This window comes from Lactuca sativa, chromosome 5 (assembly GCF_002870075.4).
Source record: "Lactuca sativa cultivar Salinas chromosome 5, Lsat_Salinas_v11, whole genome shotgun sequence".
Taxonomy (NCBI): domain Eukaryota; kingdom Viridiplantae; phylum Streptophyta; class Magnoliopsida; order Asterales; family Asteraceae; genus Lactuca; species Lactuca sativa.
In genome coordinates, this window is record NC_056627.2 from 190,021,512 (window position 1) to 190,045,527 (window position 24,016).

The window sequence follows — 24,016 nt, forward strand, 5'->3', positions numbered from 1 at the left end:
CAGAGGGTCAAACATAGTTAGAGTCTCGAGTGACTGATATGTGTTGTGTGTGGTATTTTGGGGAACTCACTAAGCTTTTATGCTTACAGTGTTGTGTTATGTGTTTCAGGTACCAGTGAGGATCGTAGGAAGGCGCCGGCTTGATCAGTACACACACGAGGAGTTTTTATGCATTTTGATCTTGGGATGTGATGTTATGGATTATTATGTGATACAATGATATTTTTTATAACAATTATGAATGGAAGAGTATTTTTAAAATGTGAAAAATTATTTGAAAATTTTGGGTGTTAAAAAAACTTAATTAAATTAAAAGTCTAATTTATAAAATGATTACAAAACTTAGTATTTTCAAAGTTTAAAATAAACCCTTATACTATTATAACATTAAAATTTTAATTTATATATATGTATAAGAATAAGTCAGTCTTACCGTTAGTATGCCTCATTCACGAAGCTGGTCTATAAGAGGTGTTTAATGAAGTGGCTTGTAAAATGACCGACATTGGGTATCTACTCTTACCCACCACATCCTTGACTAGTGGAGGGTCGTTAGCCGAACGGGTTTGATAAGACATTAAGCTCTCATTAAAAGTATAATGAAAATACAAAGTTACTAAATCTTTTATAAATTCTCAATCTTAGTTACTTTAGGAAAATGTGAATTTGATGCTAACCCATGAAATTGCACATTGCACCTTATTGGTTGTTAGTGGAGTGTGTATGGTTAACCGACACACTAATATGGGACTAATGAAGGATGGAAATGGGTAGCTCGTAGATTATCATAGATCAATGGAGCATGTGTGGTTAACCGACACATTGATTAGGTGATAAATTACATCAAGAGTACCAAACTAATTTGCATGGTTATTCACACCTTGTTTGTGATCCTCGGTATCCCATTCATAAACTTGAAGGGTATATTCGAGATTAAACATGTCATTAAAAGGTTCAACGAATCTGAAAAGATCTAAGAGTTTCATCTAAACCCTAATTCGTTTAAAATTTCGTTTTCGTGGAGGAATTGGTAAATCATCATTTACCTACTGACAAATTATTTACCATTGGGTTACAACATCCCTCTTCCGAATTGTGAATTATTGTGTTGGGTCCTAGCCTTAATATTTCATTTGGGTGTTATATTAAGGATTAAATCAAGTAACTTGAATTTCTCCCATGTAGATGTCTAGTTCTGACAACTATGGTCTTCCTTATCCTTTTGGAAAAAAGATTTTCTCATGAAGATGATAATCCACATGACGGTCGAGGTGAAAGATCAATCCTTTCTTCATTCTTTGGTGGAACCTCTCTTCCTCCACCTCTTCCGATAATTCTTCCTGACCCACATGTTCGTCGACTTGAAAAGTTCAAGGTCACTCAAGCCCTATTGGCATGCAAACACCAAGATGGAAAGTTTGTATGTGCTCACGTCCTGGAGATGAAGTCACACGTTGACAAAATAGGAATGTTGGGTGTCATTTTCTCGAGGAAGCTAGTTGCTGACTATTGGATTATGTGTCTAAACCCATAACTATAATTAGGATGTACTTGACCCAAGAGTAGCATGGTCCATTTGGGTTGCATATCATCAGGAGAAATTGTTAGGATGGACTTTTGAGAATAGGTTATTTATGGCTTATTAATATTATAAGTTCTAATATATTAACATGAAATCATATGATTTAATTAGTATTGATAAAGAATTAGTTTGGAATTAATTTAGTGATCAAAAGAGACTAATTAAATGAATGGGGACTAATTGTGTAAATTAGTTATAATTATATGTTGGGCTTATGATCCATGTTGGACTAAGTTTATGCATGGATACATAAAGAGTTGGGCCACATGAACCATGGATCATAAACCCATGGGTATGGATTAGGGTTAACCCATGACCTTTGAAATCCCACATATAAATATGTTACTCCATAGCCAAAATGATGGATGATGTATTCTTGGAGATTATGGACGATTTTGGTGGCTAGGATTCTCTCTCAAAATGTCATCCTTTGTCTATGGTGTGTTGTGATTCCATTTGAGACATTCATACTATTGGTGCTAAGATATTAAAGGCCAAATCCTACAAGTTCTACAAGCTACACAAAGAGGTAAACTCCTAACTACTATTTTATGTTGTTTATCACATTTGTATGCTAGTTGTAGGCTTAAAGCTTTGGAAACAATATTGCATGTATAATTAGAGAAAAAAATAGATCCAAAGCTTTTAGAGTTGTATGTGCACCATAGGATGTTTTAGTATACTAAAACCCAACATTGGTATGAGAACCATGGGTTGTTTTCTTTTATACTTGATGTTATTTTTTGGTTTTCAAAGTGGAAAAATCGTTTTTGTGCTGTCTGGACAGTGGAATCGCCGAGTCCACTGGGGAACTCATCGAGTTTACCTTATAATTCAACCAACTTGCCGAGTCAGTTCATGCACTTGACGAGTTGGTGCCCCTGACATAAGATTTTCGAGTTTTTTTGGCCTATTTTGGATTAGGATCATTACCACAAAATGTTTTTGTTCAAAAATGTTATTCTGATGCTATGGTAATTACTATCCTCATCCAAAAACAAGATAATTGTCAAAGTTTCAAGATCTGTATTAGTTTATATGATTAGTTAAGTTCTTGAAAATTATTGATGTGAATTATCTTTACTTATGAGTTTAATCTAGATCATAGAAAATTATTTTATTATTGTGTTAATTAGAATATTTAATCTTAATGGTTTTTTATGAACTCCATAACTTCTCCTCAAGTTATGGAAAATGAAGAGTTTTTCTTTTAAAAGAGTCATTAAAACTAATAGGTTATGAAAAATGGAAGAGTCTCATTTTTAACGTTGTTAATGTCTTCCATTACTTGTCCTCAAGTTATGGAACTTGAAAAGTTTTCAATAAAAACCTTATTAAATTCATAAGTTATGGAATCCAAAAGTTTTTGAAAAGTTCAAAACTTGCCAGCAAGTTTTGGAATTTGTAAACGTAAAAGTCTATCTTTTGAAACATTTAATTCCAAACCCTGGAATTTTAAAGTTTAAAATCCTACCCTTATACTATTATAATATTATAGGTTTAATATTTATATATACATATAGGTATAAGAATAAATTCAGTCTTACCGTTAGTAGGCCTCATTCACGAAGCCGATCTAGAAGGGGGGTATAAGGTTACTGCCTATAAAATGGCAGTTTAGTGGGTGTCCACTGTCACCCACCGTTTCCTTAACTGGTGGAGGGTTGTTAGCCGAACTGGTAGGATAGTACACTAATTCTCCCTGCATTAAAAGTATAATGATAAATATAAAGTAAGTAAACTTTTTTTAAATTCCCAATCTTAGTTACTTTAGGGAAAATGTGAATACGGTGCTAACCCATGAAATTGCACTTTGCACCTTGTTAAGTCATTAGTGGAGCGTGTGAGGTTAACCGTCACACTAATCTGGGACTGACAATGCGTGGCAATGGGTAGCTTGATGTTAATCATAGATCAATAGAACATGTGTGGTTAACCGGCACATTGGTTAGGTGGTTGTAACATTGGGTGTACGAAGCTAATTGGCATGGTTATTCACACCTTGTTTGTGATCCTCGACATCCCGGTCAGAAACTTGAAGGTCACAATTGGGATTAAACATGCCGTTGAAAAGTTCAATGAATCTCAAAAGATCTAGGAGTTTCAGTTCACTTAAAACCAAAAATTCTTTTTCATTTTTCGTGGTGAATATTGGTAAATAGTCATTTACCTACCTTCAAATATTTTGCAAATTGGATTACTGTATCACTCTTCCAATTTGTTAAATATTGTGTTGGATCCTAGCCTTATTATTTCAAATCGGGTGTTATATTTAGTACTTAAACCAACTAAACTTGAATTTCTCCCTCATAGCTGTCTAGTTATAACAACTATGGTCTTCCTTATCCTTTTGGATAAAGCTTTCCTAATGAAGATGATATCCCACATGGCGATCAAGGTGAAAGATTAATCCCTTTGTCATGCATTAATGGGACTCGAAATCATACTTCACTTCCTCTACCTCCTCTAATTATTCTCATTAACCCACAAGTTCAAAGACTTGAAAAAGTTTAAGGTCACTCAAGCCCTTTTGGCAAGCAAACACAAAGATGGATAGTCTGCTTGCACTCACGTCTTGGAGATGAAGTCATATATTGACAGGCTGGGAGAGTTGGGTGTCAAAGTCTCAAGGAAGTTGACTGTTGACTAGGTTCTTTAATCACTTTCTGAGTTATATAGTGAGTTCATTAAGGACTACTATGTGACCCACCATGACATGATCCTTAATGATCTTACCTATCTGTTAATTGTTGTTGAATCATCAATGATTTGGAGCACTGGTAAAGAAAATTTGATTGGAAGATCTACTTCCCAAACTTACATCGATATTGACAATGGAAACATTGGAAGTCCAGAAGAGTTTTCTCTTCCCAATGGGAAGGGATCAGCCATACTCAACCCGGTTGACCAAATGCTAAATAGAAAGGCTAAGTATGATATAGTCACGTGTACCATTACTAAAGATTCCATATGTTTCTATTGCCAAAAGAAGGGGCATTGGTTGTGAAGCTGCCCTATTTACCTGAAAGTTCACTAGGATGGTAAAAGTCAAAGAATTTGACTATGCTTCACGTAAAGTACACTGTCTAACTCTATGATATTCCTATTTGGAGATTCTTATTTTATGATGTGACTAGGTCACATTTTTATGTTTTGTAGAATCGAAGAAAAAAAGGAAGCTTAAAGGAAGAATAAGCTAATTTTGATCGAGAAGAGATGGATTTGGATCGCAAGATCTGAAGATCAGAATTTTGAGTTGCTGCTAAGAGTTATGATAAATTGCTTAGGAATGGATAACAACATAGTTTTCATATGTATTTGCATTGTAAGGATAAGTTTTTCCGCAATTTCAATATACTAGGAAATTTTTTTGATTTTATTTATTTTAAGTATCCTTATAATGAGATTTGTGAAAATTGTTGTGTAACACCCAAAATCAGAAAGACCAAGAAAAGAAAGGTAAGGCTCTAAGTCAAGACACAACACGTCGAGTCCAAGGAGGAACTCAACGAGTCGGAGCGGGATCCAGGACATAGAGTAAGTGACCGACTCGGCGAGTCGGCTAGTGGACTCAGCGAGTCTGGTCTGGATGAGAAAAGCCGTAATCTTAGGGTTTGCACCCTATTTAAAGGACCTTATGTCCTCTCCTTAACCCCCCTTGACGGCCAGAAGCTCCTATAGACGATTCCAAACCCTAATTTGAGTGAGAGAAGGAGGGAAGTGAGCTTAAGGCTTTTGCAAGAGGAAGATTTGGAGGATTTGACCAATAAGGAGTTGGAGGATTCAACTCTTTGGTTGAGAGCATCAATTTGAAGGTAACAATCTGTCACTTTGCCTTTGTTGCTTCTACATCTTTTCTTGGATGATGTTTTGGGGCCACTTTGGCATGTTAAGGAGCCATTTCGAGTTAGAAGTTTAGATTTGAGGTTGCTACTTTAGATCTAGTCTTGTCTTGGTCCAGAAACCCATAAAGTATCAGCCCTTGGTGTGTTGGTGAAGCATGTTTTTCTCAAACCCTAGCCCTAGAGTGTTTTAAACCTATAGCTCCTTGGTTTCACGTAAAGTTTGCAACTTTGCGTTGGGAATAGACTTGAGAAGAGTGGATCTATGGGTTGGAGCACCTGCATGGCTCGAAAAGTCACTGTATGGTTGATGGACTAAAGAGACTCGGCGAGTTGTATAAAGATAGGCAGGAACTCGACGAGTTTGAAGAACTACTCGACGAGTTTGTTGATGATTGCCTAGGACTCGATGATTCTGTTATTGGACTCGACGAGTCAGGTCGCAGAACCCCCCCCCCCCCCCCCCCCAACCTCTTCTAGTTAAGACGCAGATCAGTGAGTTGAGTGGTGACTTAGTGAGTTGGACAAGATGGGACTCAGAAATCATTGAACTCGATGAGTCCTGGGGTGACTTGGCGAGTTGGGTCATATTTTGAGACTCGGCGAGTCTACGGGTTGGCTCGGCGAGTCGAGTCAACTGGAAGGTTGACTTTGACCAAGACTTTGAATTTAATCAGAGTTGACTTAGTTTGACTTCTAGAGTTCAGTTTGGAAGTAAGTGTTATATTGATATTAGTAGCTCGAGGAGCTAGTGGAGCAACGGTTCAGAGAGTTGTCGGACAACAGCCAGAGGATTATCAGCAAAGTTCAGCAGTGCGGGGTGAGTCTCCTCACTGTTTGTATGTGTCTACGGCCACAATGCCGGCCCATTTTGTTATGTATGATAGGAAGACCCGGGGGGTTAGCCCTAGGCTTAATGCATGAAAGACCGGGAGGCGGCTCCTGGCATACAGTATGTTATTATGTATAATAGGAACACCTGGGGGGTTGCCCTAGGCAATATGTGTGACAGACCAGAAAGTGGTTCCTAGCGCACTGTATGCTATTGTGTATGAAAGACCAGGAGGTGCCTCCTGGCGCACTGTATGCTATTGTGTATGAAAGACCACGAGGTAGCTCCTGGCACACTATATGTATAGTAGCCTGGTAAAGTAGTATGTATCGTTGTCTTTATGATACTTGCATGAAAGCCTAGGGAGTGGTGTCACAACTAGAAATTTTGTGTCTTGTAATCACTATACTTAAGTAAAATGTTGAATCAAAAACTTAAGAGCATGTGTGATACCTATTATTATGACATCAAAAACTTCAATCAATACATCATACAAATACTACAAATAGTCATCAAGCAATTGGAAATCCTAGAAGTTCTTGTTAGGTCCATTTTGGACTAGGACTTCCTTATTGGACTCAATGGACCAATAAGCTTCCAATTTGACTATCATGGGCTTAGAACCCTTAAATGGGCTCTAATTGGACCCACATTAATTTATTTCAACATTTTGGGCCATATTGGGCCTAGAATGAAATAAATTAAAAAGTTTTGAACCATGATTAACCTAAACTAGCCCAACAAAGTGTGAAAATCATATTATATTTCTTTTAGGTCAAGACTCATCCAACTTAACTTCTATATGGGCTTGAGGGCAATAAAGCCCAAAAACCCTTTTTCCTTTCACATTCTCGGCCCAAGGCCCAAATCCAAGAAGAAAAGAGGAGGGGTTGACTTAATGCATGCCACCTCACTAATATCCCACATATCTCCATGCAACATCTCATACTTCTATGAATACATCAACTCAAGGTCCATTTCTTCTCTCCCTCTCTCACTCTCGGCCGAATCACACACACACACACCCATACAATTCTCTCACAACTCTCTCTCAAGAAAACTCCCTCCATCTTTCATCAAGATCTCCAAAATTAGGAGTTTTTCAAGAGGATATTTCCACAAACTCTTCATCTAAGGTAAGGTTATGCTTGGATCTATGACCTAGATTCTTTGTTTTATCAAAAATCTCTTCCTAATCCATGCAAAAATCGTGATCTTGCATCCTAGAATCACCTCAAACTCGAGATCTTCAAGAAAAGGGTGCTAAGGCCAAAAATCACCAAGTTTTCTTCCATCTTTTCTTCAAAAACCGAAACTACACCCTAAGGTGAGCTTCATACTCCCTATTTTTCTGTTTTATAAGTTTTGTGGGGGGGGGGGGGGGGAATACAAGCAAATGTGTAGATCTATATGTATTTGTATGCCTTGTATGATTTCTATGCTTATATGTGTGTTTTTGTGTGAGTATGATGTTACATCTAGTCATAAGCCCCTAAAAATCGAGATATACTTTTTGTTAAATGATACTAGCATCAAATATATTTCTACATACAAAGTATTCCAAGAAAAATAGCCAAGTGGCTTAATAACATCTTCTTTGGGCTAAAAACTCAATTTTTGGACATAAAATGTTAAAAATATAAAGTTAAAGGGCCCAAAATGACATATTACGAATTTTGATGGATGAGAAGAGTCAAAACAGTTTCAGTAAAATATTTTTTCGAAATATACTCATTTGGAGGATTAAAAATATAAATTTCAAGCTTAATGGGCTAAAAATGACATTTTCGGCCCAATAGGGCCCAATATGCGAAATTTTCTGTTTTGGGAGGGCTGAAACTGTGTTTTTTCGGTAAAACAGTGGACTATTAGTGTTCTAAATCCTTTTCAAAGGCTAAAAATGTTTTTCATAATTAAAAAGGGCCAAAGTTTCAAAAATTTTCCAATTTGGGCCAAATATGTAAAAGTTGCGAAAAAGAGGGGTTACAACCGAGAAAACTGTATTTTCAGGGACTAAAACTGTTTTCAACTAAAAATGTGCTGAAAAATATCAATTTCAATAAGTTTTGGTGTTAAATTGCCAAGAAAAATGGTTTAAGGACCAAACCGGAAATTTCTTTATTCAAAGGGTTGAAAAAGTAAATTTACAACATAAAGAGGGGCTGTAACAGCAAAATTTCAATGTTAATTCAATACATCCGTTGTGATCAAATATTGACAGTGCGACTACCGACGAATTACAATACACAACAACACCAAAAATCGTTATCAAACGAATTGATTCGGTCTCGAATCAATAACAAATCCGAAACTACTAACACGACGACAACTCGATTTATACACGGAAAATTTGGGAATTCAATACACACGCGAGAGTGCACCGACGTCGATACACCATCTTTGGGCCCAAAAGTGTAAAATCTTGTTTGTTGGGCCTAGCTAGGCCAATGACCTAATCTTTAGGCCCGAAGACATCAACCTTACGAGTTGTTGGGTCTGACATGATCCAACACAGCGTAAAAGGACTTTCAATGGAAAACGTGCTGCTGGTCCCCAAGGGTCCTTCGGTACTGCTAGCAAAGTCGAGACTTCTCAAATGCGAGTTGGGCTAAGGGTCCTTCGCATTCATTATAGCCTTGAACGACGTAGGGAATTACCGAGGGCTTCGCACCTTCTTTTTCCTCTCGGTCGTGGGGCAACATGAGTCCGGGGGGTTGGATTATGGGAATAAGTGCGAGCAACGCCTAAGGGATCGTTTGTACGGTTGTCAACTGGTCGTTTTCATTTACGTACGTTACAACAATTCACAACCCACTGTTTATCCAAGGTCTCCGGAGCTCAATGCATACACCTGTCGTAACGAAGTACCAACACATGAACTATTTAAAGTAAAGTGATAGGGAAACGTCGGGTTTTCCTAGGGTTTCAATTAATACATTTTCGAACTACATACCGAGTTTTACAAATCGTATTCTTACATTTATAGAAACAAACAAGCATACTTATGGATCTTCACACTTTTTATACTAAGCTCTTTTCAGAAAATATCGGATTTTCTGGTGGTTTTCAAACAATACAAAACATTGGATTTCAAACATTACTTATGAACTCACCAACATTTCATATGTTGACAATTTTCAAAATACTTGTATTCTCAGGTAACAGATAAAGTGAAGAAAGGCTTGTACTCTATGATGTTTTGCAGTTGTTTAATTAGTATCGAACGATCTACTTTTGAGAATGTAATTTTTGAGACAATGTAATGGATGTAAACACTATCAGTTGTAATATTCAAATGTTGGTGATGAATGATGTTATGTTTCATGTATATTCATTGTGATGGTATTCAATTGAGTCACAACAGCCCCCGAACGTTTCCGCCGTCTGGTTCGGGGGTGTGACAGGTTGGTATCAGAGCATTGTTTATAGTGAACTAGCATATCGAACCATACATTGATATGCAACTATAAACCAAAAGAGGGACTAACATAACTCTGAACAAAACAAGTAAAACATAACAATAAAACATCCTTTGCTTGCATTAGGGATAAGGAACATAACACCGAACAAAACAAGATTATGCTAGTATCTCGGATTAAATCAGGACTGTTCTTAGGGATACCAAGGAGTGTATGTAGCCTGATCAACTACATTCTCTCCAAGGTATGACTAACACACATTCTGATGAGATCGGGATAGCTAGGGAACCTAAAACTATACCCCTTTATCACCAAAAAGAGAACGCTTGTTTAGTCTGTACAATAGTTGTAGCATCCTAGGAATAATGTTAGCATATTTACATACTCGCGCAGACAGCATGGCTGGTTTTCATCACCCTGGAGACCCTTATTTCCCTAATCAGGGAAATAACGGATGGTTAGAGGAAGAGCCTGAGGAAGACCCCGAAGAGGAATCTGACGGGGAACCGGAGGCTGGAGACGAAGGCGAGCCTGCCGAACCCGAAGAGGACGAAGAGAACTTCGAAGAGGAACCCGATGACAGTGAAGGGGGTGATTCGGACACAGAGTCCGAAGTCATCAACCCCCCTTACCCGATCAGGGTGCCTGCTTACCGTGTGGGCCCCACTGGTCCTACCCCTCCCTGGGGTATTGATCTTTGGAGATGGAGCAGACAGCAGGGACAGCGACCCCCATTCGGCATGTCACGCGAGTTCTTTGACCTGAGGGACGGAGGACCGGCCGACCGAGCCCTACCGGTCATGGTGAGACGATTACGGGACACCGACGATCTTGCTCAGGGCACTGCTGATCAGGTACGCCAGCTGTGGACTAGGGTCGAGCGTGCGGAACAGGAGACACGTGACGTCCTTCGGGAGTTTCACATGAGGCAGGTAAGGTGGGAGTCTCGACTTCAGGATGCTGAACGATTGGTGGCCCATCTTCAGGGAGCATCCACCTCCTCGGCACCACCTCCGGGTGCATCTCATCGCGACTAGGGTTAGGCTTATCTTAGTAGATCATTAGGAACTATGCTATGTACCTCCGACTCTATGTTTAAGTGACTACACTACTCATAGAGCCGTTATGCTGTCGAACTAGTGTCACCCACGTATGCTCTTACGAGCAAATTTTTCATATATCAAATGCGGATAATATTAGTAAACTTTTACGTGCTTTGTTATGATATTACAAATTGCTATGTGTTGAGAAATCTATGATTGTATGTTGAATGTTAGGAATGTTTTAGTAAGTACATTACACCTAGTCAGTAGGGTCACAACCTTCCAGAAACCCCAAACACTCAACATCTTTCCGTTTCATGACAGAAAGATGCCTCGCCGACCTACTCGCGGAAACCCTGGACCAACCCCACCCGAAGTTGACTCCACTGCATTCCAGGCAGCCGTGTCTGCTGCGGTCACCGCAGCTATGGCACAACTCCATCAGGGGAATAATGGAGGAGGCAACGGACAAGGGGCAGGGAGTTCGAACAACGGGATGAATCAAGGACCTACTAAAACATGTACCAACAAGGACTTCACAAACGCCAAACCACGAACTTCTAACGACACTGGAGGGGTGATCACCCTAAAGTGATGGATCGAGAAGGTGGAATCGGTATTCGAGATATGCGATTGTCCTGAGCAGATGAAAGTGAAGTTCGCGGCCTGCACTTTTATCGATCAAGCGCTCACCTGGTGGAACGGACATGTGGAAGCCATGACACTTCCTGTAGCCAACTCCATACCGTGGGCGGAGATGAAAGAAATGCTGATGGTTGAATACTGCCCACGAGGTGAGATTCAGAAGATGGAGCAAGAGCTGTGGAACCTCACCATGCAGAATGCGAATATCGATGCCTACATATCAAGATTTAGTGAACTGTCTCTGTTGTGCCCGGGTATGATCACCTCGGAAGGAAAGAAGATTGAGCGATTCATTTGGGGACTAACATCACCAATTCAAGGAAACGTGATAGCTGCAAACCTGGAAACATTTGACAGTGCGAAGAGATTGGCGAAGAAGTTGTATGACCATAACAACAAGAAGGGTAAGAAGCCAGCGGAGGCTGAGGGTAGAAAGGAAGGTGATGGCAAGAAAGGGAAGAACAACAAAAGGAAGTGACGTCAGGGCCCCGACACCTCTAAAAAGCAGCAGACATTGGCGGTTAATGCTGCCACTGCACCGGTTCCAGCCACGCCACATGCTCCAGCCTTAGCTGCTTCAAATTCTTCAAAACCTTATTCCGGTAATCTTCCCAAGTGCAACAAGTGCGGTTTCCATCACCATGGAGAATGCAAGGAGTTTCAGTGCACCAGTTGCAATAGAAGGGGACACACTGCGAGGTACTGCAGGACTTACCCTCCCCAGAACCAAAATTAGGGAGACAACAACAACCATCGCAACAACAACAACACCAATGCCGACGACAATAATGCAGGGCCTAGCTACACCTGCTTCGGGTGTGGGAGGACTGGGCACTTCCGCCGAGACTGCCCTAACAACAACAATCCCAGGAAAAGAGGAACAGGAAGGATGCTGACCATGGGTCAAGGAGAGGCGGTTCAGGACCCTGCAGTTGTGACCGATACGTTTCTCCTAAATCACATTTATGCATGCATCCTATTTGACACCGGAGCGGAGCGAAGTTTCATAGGCAATAAATTTAAACATTTATTAAAACAACCACCCCAGAAGCTAAATGAAACCTTTACGGTGGAAATGGCCAATGGGAAAACCGAATCTACCAGGGAAATCTACATCGGATGTACCCTAACACTCAATCAACACGTCTTTCGAATAGACTTGATGCCCGTATCAATTAGGAGTTTCGATGTGATTATTGGCATGGACTGGTTAAGCCCCCACCATGCTGAAATTATGTGTCACGAGAAGGCCGTTCGCCTTCGCCTACCCAATCACGAAACCCTAGTAATTTACGGAGACAAACCTAGCACGAACCTTCGCCTCATCTCGTGCATCAAGGCACAAAAACATCTACAAAAGAACAACATGGCATTCTTGGCTCACATAGTTGATAAAACCAAGGAAGAGGTTAACGTTCGAGACATTCCTGTAGCATGTGAGTTCCCAGACGTGTTTCCTGAAGATCTTCCAGGAGTACCCCCGGAGAGGCAACTGGAATTTCGAATCGACCTTATTCCAGGAGCAACTCCTCTCGCTAAATCACCCTATCGGCTAGCTCCTGCTGAAATGCAGGAATTGTCCAGCCAACTTAGTGAACTCTTGGACAAGGGATTCATCCGCCCTAGTTACTCGCCATGGGGACCTCCAGTCCTTTTTTGTCAAAAAGAAGGACGGATCTTTTAGAATGTGCATCGACTACAGAGAGTTAAATAAACTCGCTGTTAAAAATCGCTACCCACTTCCACGAATCGATGATCTATTTGACCAGCTCCAAGGAGCTAGTTATTTTTCTAAAATAAATCTACGGTCCGGATACCACCAACTCAAAGTCCGGGAAGAGGATATTCCAAAAACCGCTTTCCGAACTCGCTACGGACATTACAAATTTGTCGTAATGCCCTTCGGTCTAACAAATGCCCCTGCCGCATTTATGGACCTAATGAATCGAATCTGTCGACCATTCCTCGAAAACTTTGTCATTGTTTTCATCGATGACATAATCGTCTATTCTCGAAGCGAAGAAGAGCATGGCCAACACCTCCGACAATTCCTAGAAACGCTGCGATCAGAGAAGCTATACGCAAAACTCTCCAAGTGTGAGTTCTGGCTCCGGAGTGTGAACTTCCTAGGTCACGTAGTTAGCCAAGATGGAATTCATGTGGATCCCTCTAAGGTCAAAGCCGTGGAAGGATGGGCAACCCCGACAACGCCCACAGAAATTCGTCAATTCTTGGGTCTAGCAGGCTACTATAGGAGATTCATTCAGAACTTCTCTAAGATCGCCAAACCACTTACCTCGCTTACACATAAGGGTGTACCATTCAAATGGACGGACAAACAAGAAGTCGCATTCCGAACCCTGAAACAAGCTCTCTGTAGCGCCCCGGTACTATCTCTACCTGAAGGAACGGAAGATTTTGTAGTCTACTGTGACGCGTCAAATCAGGGCTTAGGTTGCGTTCTCATGCAGCGTGGAAGGGTGATAGCTTACGCATCTCGCCAACTAAAGCCGCACGAAGTAAATTATACGACCCATGACTTGGAATTGGGAGCCGTGGTCTTCGCTCTGAAAATTTGGAGGCACTACCTGTATGGTACGAGGTGCACCATCTTCACGGACCACAAGAGTCTCCAACACATCCTGAACCAGAAGGAGCTGAACATGAGGCAACAAAGATGGGTTGAATTGCTAAACGATTATGAGTGCGAGATCAACTACCACCCAGGCAAGGCCAACGTGGTAGCTGACGCGTTAAGTCGGAAGGAGTACTCTAATCGTCGTGCGAAAACTCTCTCAATAACCATCCAATCTCACTTAACCACTCAAATTGCGTTAGCCCAGTCAGAGGCAATGAAAGCGGAAAACAAGGCAAGCGAAGCATTGCGCGGGATGGAGAAGAACCTAGAGACAAAGGAGAATGGAGTATACTACTTCATGAACCATATTTGGGTCCCTAAAGTCGGAGGATATAGGGAGGTAGTTATGAAGGAAGCCCACAAGACGCGATACTCCATTCATCCTGGTTCAGACATGATGTATTTGGATATTAAACAACACTATTGGTGGCCTAACATGAAGGCGGAAATTACTACCTACGTTAGTAAGTGCCTTACGTGTGCCAAGGTAAAGGTGGAATACCAGAAGCCCTCAGGGTTATTACAGCAGCCAGTAATTCCTGAGTGGAAATGGAAGGGAATTTCTATGGATTTCGTGACCAAGCTACCCAAAACGTCGGATGGACTAGACACCATATGGGTAATAATCGACAGACTGATGAAATCTGCCCATTTCCTGCCAATCAAGGAATTCTACAAGATGGAGAGATTGACGCATTTATACATACGAGAAATCGTGAGACTCCATGGAGTGCCAAAATCTATTATCTCGGATAGGGACAGTAGGTTCACCTCACGTTTTTGGCAATCACTCCATAAGGCAATGGGAACTCATCTCGACATGAGCACCGCTTATCATCCACAAACGGATGGTCAAAGCGAACGAACCATCCAAACGCTCGAAGACATGCTCCGCGCATGCGTGATAGACTTTGGGAAGTCTTGGGATACCCACCTACCTTTAGTCGAATTCTCGTATAACAATAGTTATCATTTGAGCATCAAGGTGGCTCCTTTCGAAGCACTGTACGGGCGTAAATGTAGATCACCGTTATGTTGGGCTGAGGTGGGTGATACCCAACTGGCAAGAACACATACGTCGGACAAAGCACTAACGGGACCGAAGATCATTCGCAAAACCACGGAAAAGATCGTCCAAATCAGGGCTCGATTACAAGCACCGCGCGACCGACAAAAGAGCTACGCCGATAAACGGCGAAAGCCCTTAGAGTTTCAGGTTGATGATCGAGTACTGTTGAAAGTCTCACCCTGGAAAGGGGTTATACATTTCGGAAAACGGGGAAAACTGAACCCACGATACATTGGACCTTTCGAGATCGTCGCCTGAATAGGTCCAGTGGCGTATAAGCTGCAGCTACCCACAGAGCTAAACAGTGTTCACCCTGTGTTCCATGTCTCTAATCTAAAGAAGTGTCAATCGGATGAAACACTCGTCATTCCCTTGACGAAATCGAAATCAACGAGAATCTCCTGTTCGTTGAAGAACCAATCGAAATTATGGATAGGGAGGTGAAGCGTACTAAGCAAAGTCGCATCCCGATCGTGAAAGTACAGTGGAACGCAAAGCGTGGGCCAGAATTCACGTGGGAACGCAAAGACCAAATGAAACAAAAGTACCCTCACCTATTCTAGCATTCTCAAATCTAGCTTTCAAACAGAATTTCGGGACAAAATTCCCTCTAACGGGGGGATGATGTCACAACTAGAAATTTTGTGTCTTGTAATCACTATACTTAAGTAAAATGTTGAATCAAAAACTTAAGAGCATGTGTGATACCTATTATTATGACATCAAAAACTTCAATCAATACATCATACAAATACTACAAATAGTCATCAAGCAATTGGAAATCCTAGAAGTTCTTGTTAGGTCCATTTTGGACTAGGACTTCCTTATTGGACTCAATGGACCAATAAGCTTCCAATTTGACTATCATGGCTTAGAACCCTTAAATGGGCTCTAATTGGACCCACATTAATTTATTTCAACATTTTGGGCCATATTGGGCCTAGAATGAAATAAATTAAAAAGTTTTGAACCATGATTAACCTAAACTAGCCCAACAAAGTGTGAAAATCATATTATATTTCTTTTAGGTCAAGACTCATCCAACTTAACTTCTATATGGGCTTGAGGGCAATAAAGCCCAAAAACCCTTTTTCCTTTCACATTCTCGGCCCAAGGCCCAAATCCAAGAAGAAAAGAGGAGGGGTTGACTTAATGCATGCCACCTCATTAATATCCCACATATCTCCATGCAACATCTCATACTTCTATGAATACATCAACTCAAGGTCCATTTCTTCTCTCCCTCTCTCACTCTCGGCCGAATCACACACACACACCCACACAATTCTCCCACAACTCTCTCTCAAGAAAACTCCCTCCATCTTTCATCAAGATCTCGAAAATTAGGAGATTTTCAAGAGGATATTTCCACAAACTCTTCATCTAAGGTAAGGTTATGCTTGGATCTATGACCTAGATTCTTTGTTTTATCAAAAATCTCTTCCTAATCCATGCAAAAATCGTGATCTTGCATCGTAGAATCACCTCAAACTCGAGATCTTCAAGAAAAGGGTGCTAAGGCCAAAAATCACCAAGTTTTCTTCCATCTTTTCTTCAAAAACCGAAACTACACCCTAAGGTGAGCTTCATACTCCCTATTTTTCTGTTTTATAAGTTTTGTGGGGGGGGGGGGGGGGGGAATACAAGCAAATGTGTAGATCTATATGTATTTGTATGCCTTGTATGATTTCTATGCTTATATGTGTGTTTTTGTGTGAGTATGATGTTAGAACTAGTCATAAGCCCCTAAAAATCGAGATATACTTTATGTTAAATGATACTAGCATCAAATATATTTCTACATACAAAGTATTCCAAGAAAAATAGCTAAGTGGCTTAATAACATCTTCTTTGGGCTAAAAACTCAATTTTTGGACATAAAATGTTAAAAATATAAAGTTAAAGGGCCCAAAATGACATATTACGAATTTTGATGGATGAGAAGAGTCAAAACAGTTTCAATAAAATATTTTCTCGAAATATACTCATTTGGAGGATTAAAAATATAAATTTCAAGCTTAATGGGCTAAAAATGACATTTTCGGCCCAATAGGGCCCAATATGCGAAATTTTCTGTTTTGGGAGGGCTGAAACTGTGTTTTTTCGGTAAAACAGTGGACTATTAGTGTTCTAAATCCTTTTCAAAGGATAAAAATGTTTTTCATAATTGAAAAGGGCCAAAGTTTCAAAAATTTTCCAATTTGGGCCAAAAATGTAAAAGTTGCGAAAAAGAGGGGTTACAACCGAGAAAACTGTATTTTCAGGGACTAAAACTGTTTTCAACTAAAAATGTGCTGAAAAATATCAATTTCAATAAGTTTTGGTGTTAAATTGCCAAGAAAAATGGTTAAGGACCAAACCGGAAATTTATTTATTCAAAGGGTTGAAAAAGTAAATTTACAACATAAAGAGGGGCTGTAACAGCAAAATTTCAATGTTAATTCAATACATCCGTTGTGATCAAATATTGACAGTGCGACTACCGACGAATTACAATACACAACAACACCAAAAATCGTTATCAAACGAATTGATTCGGTCTCGAATCAATAACAAATCCGAAACTACTAACACGACGACAACTCGATTTATACACGGAAAATTTGGGAATTCAATACACACGCGAGAGTGCACCGATGTCGATACACCATCTTTGGGCCCGAAAGTGTAAAATCTTGTTTGTTGGGCCTAGCTAGCCCAATGACCTGATCTTTAGGCCCGAAGACATCAACCTTACGAGTTGTTGGGTCTTACATGATCCAACACAGCGTAAAAGGACTTTCAATGGCAAACGTGCTGCTGGTCCCCAAGGGTCCTTCGGTACTGCTAGCAAAGTCGAGACTTCTCAAATGCGAGTTGGGCTAAGGGTCCTTCGCATTCATTATAGCCTTGAACGATGTAGGGAATTACCGAGGGCTTCGCACCTTCTTTTTCCTCTCGGTCGTGGGGCTACATGAGTCCGGGGGGTTGGATTATAGGAATAAGTGCGAGCAACGCCTAAGGGATCGTTTGTACGGTTGTCAACTGGTCGTTTTCATTTACGTACGTTACAACAATTCACAACCCACTGTTTATCCAAGGTCTCCGGAGCTCAATGCATACACCTGTCGTAACGAAGTACCAACACATTAACTATTTAAAGTAAAGTGATAGGGAAACGTCGGGTTTTCCTAGGGTTTCAATTAATACATTTTCGAACTACATACCGAGTTTTACAAATCGTATTCTTACATTTATAGAAACAAACAAGCATACTTATGGATCTTCACACTTTTTATACTAAGCTCTTTTCAGAAAATATCGGATTTTCTGGTGGTTTTCAAACAATACAAAACATTGGATTTCAAACATTACTTATGAACTCACCAACATTTCATATGTTTACAATTTTCAAAATACTTGTATTCTCAGGTAACAGATAAAGTGAAGAAAGGCTTGTACTCTATGATGTTTTGCAGTTGTTTAATTAGTATCGAACGATCTACTTTTGAGAATGTAATTTTTGAGACAATGTAATGGATGTAAACACTATCAGTTGTAATATTCAAATGTTGGTGATGAATGATGTTATGTTTCATGTATATTCATTGTGATGGTATTCAATTGAGTCACAACAGCCCCCGAACGTTTCCGCCGTCTGGTTCGGGGGTGTGACAGGTTGGTATCAGAGCATTGTTTATAGTGAACTAGCATATCGAACCATACATTGATATGCAACTATAAACCAAAAGAGGGACTAACATAACTCTGAACAAAACAAGTAAAACATAACAATAAAACATCCTTTGCTTGCATTAGGGATAAGGAACATAACACCGAACAAAACAAGATTATGCTAGTATCTCGGATTAAATCAGGACTGTTCTTAGGGATACCAAGGAGTGTATGTAGCCTGATCAACTACATTCTCTCCAAGGTATGACTAACACACATTCTGATGAGATCGGGATAGCTAGGGAACCTAAAACTATACCCCTTTATCACCAAAAAGAGAACGCTTGTTTAGTCTGTACAATAGTTGTAGCATCCTAGGAATAATGTTAGCATATTTACATACTCGCGCAGACAGCATGGCTGGTTTTCATCACCCTGGAGACCCTTATTTCCCTAATCAGGGAAATAACGGATGGTTAGAGGAAGAGCCTGAGGAAGACCCCGAAGAGGAATCTGACGGGGAACCGGAGGCTGGAGACGAAGGCGAGCCTGCCGAACCCGAAGAGGACGAAGAGAACTTCGAAGAGGAACCCGATGACAGTGAAGGGGGTGATTCGGACACAGAGTCCGAAGTCATCAACCCCCCTTACCCGATCAGGGTGCCTGCTTACCGTGTGGGCCCCACTGGTCCTACCCCTCCCTGGGGTATTGATCTTTGGAGATGGAGCAGACTGCAGGGACAGCGACCCCCATTCGGCATGTCACGCGAGTTCTTTGACCTGAGGGACGGAGGACCGGCCGACCGAGCCCTACCGGTCATGGTGAGACGATTACGGGACACCGGCGATCTTGCTCAGGGCACTGCTGATCAGGTATGCCAGCTGTGGACTAGGGTCGAGCATGCGGAACAGGAGACATGTGACGTCCTTCGGGAGTTTCACATGAGGCAGGTAAGGTGGGAGTCTCGACTTTAGGACGCTGAACGATTGGTGGCCCATCTTCAAGGAGCATCCACCTCCTCGGCACCACCTCCGGGTGCATCTCATCACGACTAGGGTTAGGCTTATCTTAGTAGATCATTAGGAACTATGCTATGTACCTCCGACTCTATGTTTAAGTGACTACACTACTCATAGAGCCGTTATGCTGTCGAACTAGTGTCACCCACGTATGCTCTTACGAGCAAATTTTTCATATATCAAATGCGGATAATATTAGTAAACTTTTACGTGCTTTGTTATGATATTACAAATTGCTATGTGTTGAGAAATCTATGATTGTATGTTGAATGTTAGGAATGTTTTAGTAAGTACATTACACCTAGTCAGTAGGGTCACAACCTTCCAGAAACCCCAAACACTCAACATCTTTCCGTTTCATGACAGAAAGATGCCTCGCCGACCTACTCGCGGAAACCCTGGACCAACCCCACCCGAAGTTGACTCCACTGCATTCCAGGCAGCCGTGTCTGCTGCGGTCACCGCAGCTATGGCACAACTCCATCAGGGGAATAATGGAGGAGGCAACGGACAAGGGGCAGGGAGTTCGAACAACGGGATGAATCAAGGACCTACTAAAACATGTACCTACAAGGACTTCACAAACGCCAAACCACGAACTTTTAAAGGCACTGGAGGGGTGATCACCCTAAAGTGATGGATCGAGAAGGTGGAATCGGTATTCGAGATATGCGATTGTCCTGAGCAGATGAAATTGAAGTTCGCGGCCTGCACTTTTATCGATCAAGCGCTCACCTGGTGGAACGGACATGTGGAAGCCATGACACTTCCTGTAGCCAACTCCATACCGTGGGCGGAGATGAAAGAAATGTTGATGGTTGAATACTGCCCACGAGGTGAGATTCAGAAGATGGAGCAAGAGCTGTGGAACCTCACCGTGCAGAATGCGAATATCGATGCCTACATATCGAGATTTAGTGAACTGTCTCTGTTGTGCCCGGGTATGATCACCTCGGAAGGAAAGAAGATTGAGCGATTCATTTGGGGACTAACATCACCAATTCAAGGAAACGTGATAGTTGCAAACCCGGAAACATTTGACAGTGCGAAGAGATTGGCGAAGAAGTTGTATGACCATAACAACAAGAAGGGTAAGAAGCCAGCGGAGGCTGAGGGTAGAAAGGAAGGTGATGGCAAGAAAGGGAAGAACAACAAGAGGAAGGGACGTCAGGGCCCCGAGACCTCTACAAAGCAGCAGACATTGGCGGTTAATGCTGCCACTACACCGGTTCCAGCCACGCCACATGCTCCAGCCTTAGCTGCTTCAAATTCTTCAAAACCTTATTCCGGTAATCTTCCCAAGTGCAACAAGTGCGGTTTCCATCACCATGGAGAATGCAAGGAGTTTCAGTGCACCAGTTGCAATAGAAGGGGACACACTGCGAGGTACTGCAGGACTTACCCTCCCCAGAACCAAAATTAGGGAGACAACAACAACCATCGCAACAACAACAACACCAATGCCGACGACAATAATGCAGGGCCTAGCTACACCTGCTTTGGGTGTGGGAGGACTGGGCACTTCCGCCAAGACTGCCCTAACAACAACAATCCCAGGAACAGAGGAACAGGAAGGATGCTGACCATGGGTCAAGGAGAGGCGGTTCAGGACCCTGCAGTTGTGACCGATACGTTTCTCCTAAATCACACTTATGCATGCATCCTATTTGACACCGGCGCGGAGCGAAGTTTCATAGGCAATAAATTTAAACATTTATTAAAACAACCACCCCAGAAGCTAAATGAAACCTTTACGGTGGAAATGGCCAATGGGAAAACCGAATCTACCAGGGAAATCTACATCGGATGTACCCTAACACTCAATCAACACGTCTTTCGAATAGACTTGATGCCCGTATCAATTAGGAGTTTCGATGTGATTATTGGCATGGACTGGTTAAGCCCCCACCATGCTGAAATTATGTGTCACGAGAAGGCCGTTCGCCTTCTCCTACCCAATCACTAAACCCTAGTAATTTACGGAGACAAACCTAGCACGAACCTTCGCCTCATCTCGTGCATCAAGGCACAAAAACATCTACGAAAGAACAACATGGCATTCTTGGCTCACATAGTTGATAAAACCAAGGAAGAGGTTAACGTTCGAGACATTCCTGTAGCATGTGAGTTCCCAGACGTGTTTCCTGAAGATCTTCCAGGAGTACCCCCGGAGAGGCAAGTGGAATTTCGAATCGACCTTATTCCAGGAGCAACTCCTCTCGCTAAATCAGCCTATCGGCTAGCTCCTGCTGAAATGCAGGAATTGTCCAGCCAACTTAGTGAACTCTTGGACAAGGGATTCATCCGCCCTAGTTACTCGCCATGGGGACCTCCAGTCCTTTTTTGTCAAAAAGAAGGACGGATCTTTTAGAATGTGCATCGACTACAGAGAGTTAAATAAACTCGCTGTTAAAAATCGCTACCCACTTCCACGAATCGATGATCTATTTGACCAGCTCCAAGGAGCTAGTTATTTTTCTAAAATAAATCTACGGTCCGGATACCACCAACTCAAAGTCCGGGAAGAGGATATTCCAAAAACCGCTTTCCGAACTCGCTACGGACATTACAAATTTGTCGTAATGCCCTTCGGTCTAACAAATGCCCCTGCCGCATTTATGGACCTAATGAATCGAATCTGTCGACCATTCCTCGACAACTTTGTCATTGTTTTCATCGATGACATCCTCGTCTATTCTCGAAGCGAAGAAGAGCATGGCCAACACCTCCGACAATTCCTAGAAACGCTGCGATCAGAGAAGCTATACGCAAAACTCTCCAAGTGTGAGTTCTGGCTCCGGAGTGTGAACTTCCTAGGTCACGTAGTTAGCCAAGATGGAATTCATGTGGATCCCTCTAAGGTCAAAGCCGTGGAAGGATGGGCAACCCCGACAACGCCCACAGAAATTCGTCAATTCTTGGGTCTAGCAGGCTACTATAGGAGATTCATTCAGAACTTCTCTAAGATCGCCAAACCACTTACCTCGCTTACACATAAGGGTGTACCATTCAAATGGACGGACAAACAAGAAGTCGCATTCCGAACCCTGAAACAAGCTCTCTGTAGCGCCCCGGTAGTATCTCTACCTGAAGGAACGGAAGATTTTGTAGTCTACTGTGACGCGTCAAATCAGGGCTTAGGTTGCGTTCTCATGCAGCGTGGAAGGGTGATAGCTTACGCATTCGCCAACTAAAGGCGCACGAAGTAAATTATACGACCCATGACTTGGAATTGGGAGCCGTGGTCTTCGCTCTAAAAATTTGGAGGCACTACCTGTATAGTACGAGGTGCACCATCTTCACGGACCACAAGAGTCTCCAACACATCCTGAACCAGAAGGAGCTGAACATGAGGCAACAAAGATGGGTTGAATTGCTAAACGATTATGAGTGCGAGATCAACTACCACCCAGGCAAGGCCAACGTGGTAGCTGACGCGTTAAGTCGGAAGGAGTACTTTAATCGTCGTGCGAAAACTCTCTCAATAACCATCCAATCTCACTTAACCACTCAAATTGCGTTAGCCCAGTCAGAGGCAATGAAAGCGGAAAACAAGGCAAGCGAAGCATTGCGCGGGATGGAGAAGAACCTAGAGACAAAGGACAATGGAGTATACTACTTCATGAACCATATTTGGGTCCCTAAAGTCGGAGGATATAGGGAGGTAGTTATGAAGGAAGCCCACAAGACGCGATACTCCATTCATCCTGGTTCAGACATGATGTATTTGGATATTGAACAACACTATTGGTGGCCTAACATGAAGGCGGAAATTACTACCTACGTTAGTAAGTGCCTTACGTGTGCCAAGGTAAAGGTGGAATACCAGAAGCCCTCAGGGTTATTACAGCAGCCAGTAATTCCTGAGTGGAAATGGGAGGGAATTTCTATGGATTTCATGACCAAGCTACCCAAAACGTCGGATGGACTAGACACGATATGGGTAATAATCGACAGACTGACGAAATCTGCCCATTTCCTGCCAATCAAGGAATCCTACAAGATGGAGAGATTGACGCATTTATACATACGAGAAATCGTGAGACTCCATGGAGTGCCAAAATCTATTATCTCGGATAGGGACAGTAGGTTCACCTCACGTTTTTGGCAATCACTCCATAAGGCAATGGGAACTCATCTCGACATGAGCACCGCTTATCATCCGCAAACGGATGGTCAAAGCGAACGAACCATCCAAACGCTCGAAGACATGCTCCGCGCATGCGTGATAGACTTTGGGAAGTCTTGGGATACCCACCTACCTTTAGTCGAA